The sequence below is a fragment of the Cupressus sempervirens genome, chromosome 3 (assembly GCF_028749045.1).
Source record: "Cupressus sempervirens isolate cs-2001-9-10 chromosome 3, ASM2874904v1, whole genome shotgun sequence".
Lineage (NCBI taxonomy): Eukaryota > Viridiplantae > Streptophyta > Pinopsida > Cupressales > Cupressaceae > Cupressus > Cupressus sempervirens.
Window position 1 is genome coordinate 424,436,020 of NC_143120.1, and position 5,478 is coordinate 424,441,497.

At 37.3% G+C, this 5,478-nt stretch overlaps 1 pseudogene; it reads right to left on the bottom strand.

The window, feature by feature from the left end:
* Positions 1 to 2,173: 2,173 nt before the first annotated feature.
* On the bottom strand, positions 2,174 to 4,546 carry LOC149566835 (G-type lectin S-receptor-like serine/threonine-protein kinase At2g19130 pseudogene; annotated as a pseudogene).
* Between the last annotated feature and the right edge of the window lie 932 nt (positions 4,547 to 5,478).

Below are 5,478 nucleotides of genomic sequence, written 5' to 3' on the forward strand. Positions count from 1 at the left end.
TCATCAATTTCATTTTTAGTTTTTAAACCATTGTCAAGACCCCCTTTCTAACAAGAGAAAGCTTTCCTTTTTCATATAATATTTTCCCCTATACTAATCAATGTCTCCAATATAACATTGAATTACTTTGCATCATTTGCATCAAATTCAATGAAATAGAATTATTTTTAGCTACATGTGTTTCTAAATCTTCTTAATGGCCAAAATCCTTTTTAATGTCACCAAAATATAATGTTTTCCTTTGAACAATGGGGATTTTGTTTGAAGAGATGGAATGAACTCATAATTCTTTGAAGTTTTATTTGATCTTGTTCATGCATAGCCTAGTTTGTTCTGTTGATCATAGTATTTATATCCTCACATTTTTTTTTGGAATGTCAATATTTTAACTAGAAATTCCTATAGGAAAATCTTTGTATTAGTAATTCAAAAAAATAAAAATTAATTGATTTTTCATTGGGATGAATTCTCATTTCTATCTAGCTCATTAATGTGGAAATGATCTTCTTTTTCACCTTCAAATTAGATAACTCTATCTTAGGATATGGTGGAGTAGTTTTAGGTCCAAACTTTGAACAATTTCCTTGTGGATTCCTATATTTACAATGCACTGAAGAAAAAAAGATAACAAACTAAAAATTAATTTTGGATCTAATTCATCTTAGCACCTTAATTTCCAAAAAAATGAGAAAGCAATTGTTCAAGTTAATTTCCATGCAAGACTAACTAAGGTTAATTTTTTTCTAGCCAAAGTATGGCAATAAGGATCAAGATATTTTCCAACAATACTTTCTATGTATTGCAAAATATCATGTTTCTTATCTTAAGAGGAAAACTAAAACTAGGATATTACATAGGAGTTCATCCATGATATCACAACCTACATGTCAGGGTTGGGTATTTATAATTTCCTCATACTATGAAAACATGACCCAACTTTAAAAATTAAATTGCAACTTTGTTATTGATGAATAACCCATGAAACCATTTGCACAATAAAAAATGTTTTCACATATGATTTTGGGTTTCCTATTCCCTTTGGCTTAGGATTCAAAAAAATAGGAGACAATAAAGAAATTTTGATGTCAATGCATACCTTTATAGATACAAGACATCTTTTGGTATAATTTTTGGATCGATCACTATGAAAAAATTACAAAAATCATGCTCACACCCAACATCCCTATTTTGTGACTTGAGATAAAGAAAAAATTAGCAAAATTTGCTTCTACAACTTACATAGACACTAAAAAGGTATGAAAGCCATAATAGCAACAACATTGGCCAAAATATATTGCAAAGTTATGCATTGAAGAAAATGTCACAAATCCCTTGTAGGTAGTATCTTTTGTTCCACGCAATGTATCATTTTTATCTCTCTTCAAATCTTCAAATATATCTTGTAATTGAGCTTTGTCATTTTTAAGGTATCTACTTAATACATAAATCCAATTTAAAATGATACATCAAGCATACATCATTGAGAATTTTTGGACATGTATTACTAAAAGATAAATAAATATGTTAATGTTACTTTCTTATACAACCATATTATTGATAGATAAGGAGAGATGGTGAGGGAGAGAGCACAATGCATAAATAGACATATTTTCTATATTATTATTTTATTTATTTGAGTTTTTACATTTTTATTTAGTATTATTTTCAAGTGAGAGATTTGGTTTATTTTGTTTAATTTAAATTTATTTTCTTATATATTTATATAGAATATATTTTTGTATTATTTACATATTTTAATTTTGATAGTGTATAGAGAGGGGGAAGAGATAAGAATAGACCTTCACATTTTTTTAAAATTAAGAGTTACTTTTAGTTTAAATTTTAATACGTAAGAAATCATATATATTAGTTGTATTGATTTGATAATAATATGTTAATTATATACAATATAAAGAAAGTTATATATAATAATAATTAAATAAAATTATTTTTAAAATGAATATAATGTTATAACTAAATTGTGATATTACTATTCTTATCGCGAAAATTCAAACCAACTTCTACGACATGATTGCTGAGCACTCAATTTCTCAAAATGAAGTCCTCGTGAAAGAATACTAGACAGATATGAAGTAGTCGGATGCAAATTTTTATTGACTACTTAGAACTGATTTCACCTTTTACATAATATTCAAGCCTAACCTCTTAGCAGCTAGCAACTGCTATCACTATAGCTGTCTGTGTAGCTTCGGTTTGCTGGCCTATCCATAAGGGCAGAACTCACAACACGTGGCGTTTGAAGCTCCATCTTCCCTTCCAGCATCTGCACCACTTGCCTCATACCTGGCCTCACTTCCTCGTCCTCCTGAATGCATAACAGTGCTGCGATACATGCTCTTCTTACCTCTTCAACGCCTACTTCCTCTTGTACAACACCCTCCTCCACAATATTTATTATGTTTCCCTGCTGAAATTGGCTAGCAGCCCATGTAGGAAAGTAAAGCTTACTCGAATCTTGCACGGTTAAGTCCAGATTTCTTCGCCCCGAAATGATTTCCAAAAGAGTCATACCAAAACTGTAGACGTCGACCTTGGAAGTGATTGGAGTACCGGCGATCCACTCGGGAGCCAAGTATCCTCTCGTTCCCCTTGTAGTCGTCAGCACACGGCTCAGATCTCTACCCATCAGCTTCGCCAACCCGAAATCGGCCAACTTGGGTGACATATTACTGTCCAGCAGAATGTTTTCAGGCTTCACATCACTGTGAATGATGCACCCTCTGCATTCTTCGTGGAGATAGAGCAACCCTCTTGCAGTGCCTAGCGCGATCTCAAATCGGGCCTTCCAGTCGAGTACCTTCCCCTCTCTGTTCTCTGAATTACTTGTGAACAGCAGGGAATTCAGAGAGCCGTTGGGCATGTAATCATATATCAGCAACCGTTTTGATCCCTGCGCACAGAACCCTCGAAGCCTGACCAAATTGACATGTTGTATGCTTCCAAGAGAGCTTATTTCTGCTCGGAATTGCTTCTCATCTTGTCTTGAACACTTCATCTTTTTCACGGCCACAAGCGTACCGTCTGGTAGAGATCCTTTGAACACGGAGCCAAATCCTCCTCTCCCCAGCTCAGATCTGAAATTCCTTGTTGCAATTTTCAGCTCCTTATAAGTAAACATTCTCAGAAAAGAGTCCAAAGAATCTTCATGGCTGTCCATCGATCGCTGCTGACTCCTCCGCAAAATGAAAACGGAAGAAATAGTGAGGGCAATGGTGAGTGCACCAACAATCCCGAGCACTGGGCCAATAATACTTGTGGCTTTGCGTTTCTCGGAAAGTTGAGAGGGGCTCATTCTAATAAAGACATTCGTATTCCCTCTCCATGAAGCAGAGTTCATGCGCATGTCTAGCAAATCTCCGGCCCAGATTCGGCAGGGCCCTGAAGGAGGAGTGAAACAGAAAGCAGTGCACGAACAGTTGCGGAAGCAGGCTTTCTCGCAATCTTTCTTTGTAGATATTGCAGGGTATGAGAAAGCGTAATCATCAAGCAACGTTACGCCGGGATGCGGGATGAATCGGTCACCGCTACAGTTTAACGGGCTCTTCCGGACACAGCCAGTGGACGCCCAATCTTGCAAGACCCAGGCTCGATTGTCTCTGGGTTCGAAGCCTTCCGCGCAGCTGCAGGACTGGAGATTTCTGGAGTCGCAGGTTGCGTAGGCACCGCAGGCACCATAAACGTCGCATCCATCTCTAGGGACAGACCAGAACATGTTCCAACTGTCCCTTACGAATGGATACTGTCGACCTTGTCCGAACCTCGTCAGGACGTAACGTGCCAGGACATTGAAATTAGGAACCAACATGTAAGTGAAATACAAATCAGAGCCATTGCTCTCAACGCTGACATTGAACATATGTTTGTCTGCAATTTCTGGCATTCCACTGAAAATTTTGCCGTCCCAAGTTCCGGTCGTCCAATACTGTTCAGAATTCTTCCTCTTGAGCACAAATTGATTGGCCCCTGACGGATCCCTCTGTAGGGAAAACAGTCCGGGAGCAGGATCCGTTGAGCTTCTCCAAGAGATTACCTTTTGATGTCCACCGAACCTCATTCCGGGCAACAAGGTATCTGCAGGATTGTCGAAACTCTGCCAAACAATATTAAGCTCATTGCCTGCACCCGTGAGCAGTTGGAAATTACCAGAATCCAACAACACAGCCCGGGATGCAGCCTTGCCTGTAGTGTTGACTGACCAAATAGATGCGCCCTCCGCATCGAACAGTGCCAATCTACCATTTTTTAACAACATGAAAATGCCAGGCCGGTTTTTGGCGGGAGTCTCCCTGTTGGCGACCCAAACATAAGTCTTATCTGGAATTTGGGCGTACCAGATGTCAATATACCAGTTGCTTCCATTGGGGCTGAAGAATCCCAACTCAAATGTACCGCTCTTTGAAATTATTGTCTGATTTCCGCTAAGCGAGGCGCCCAACGAAATAGTATCTCCTGTACCACAATTAACGGCCTTGAGCTGAATAAACAGGATAGCTCCAAAAAGCAAGCAGAAGCATACATTTCCCATCGCCAAAACCGTTCCGCCCGTTGGGATTTTCTCATAAGAATTTCTAGGATGGAAATTCACAGGAAAGAGAAACCTCAAGACGAAGAGAAATCTAATGGCTCCCCGACCGTATTTAAGCCCCCTTCGCTGTTGATAGTTTCTACGTGTTGCCTGTCAATCGGTTGGCAGACACGGTAAATTGACTTGCGGTTGATATTTTCTTCTTCTTTTACGTGTCAAAGAGTTCGCAGACTCCGTGCCCATTGACCCTTCCAAAGTACTTGCTGCAATGTAGGTAAAACAGCTAATGTCTAATTAATTCTATGTTAGAAGTTAATGTGGACTTAATATTTCTGTCCTACTCATTAGTACAAAGGATACCCTTCTTCGGTGAATTGATTGTGGAGAAGATATTTTGAATTAGATAATACTAAATTTTTACTTAGCATAATTGTCAACAGTAGTTGTAATATAGAGAACAGCTAATGTCTAATTATTTCTATGTTAGAAGTTAATGTGGACTTGATATTTCTGTCCTAGTCATTAGTACAAAGGATACCTTTATTCGGTGAATTGATTGTGGACAAGATATTTTGAATTAGATAATACTAAATTTTTACTTAGCATAATTGTCAACAGTACTTGTAATGTAGAAAACAACTAGTGTCTAATTATTTCTATGTTAGAAGTTAATGTGGACTTGATATTTCTGTCCTAGTCATTCGTACAAAAGATACCCTTATTCGGTGAATTGATTGTGGAGAAGATATTTTGAATTAGATAATACTAAATTTTTACTTAGCATAAATGTCAACAATACTTGTAATGTGGAAAACAACTAATGTCTAATTATTTCTATTTTAGAAGTTAACGTGGACTTGATATTTCTGTCCTAGTCATTAGTACAAAGGATACCCTTATTCGGTGAATTGATTGTGGAGAAGATATTTTGA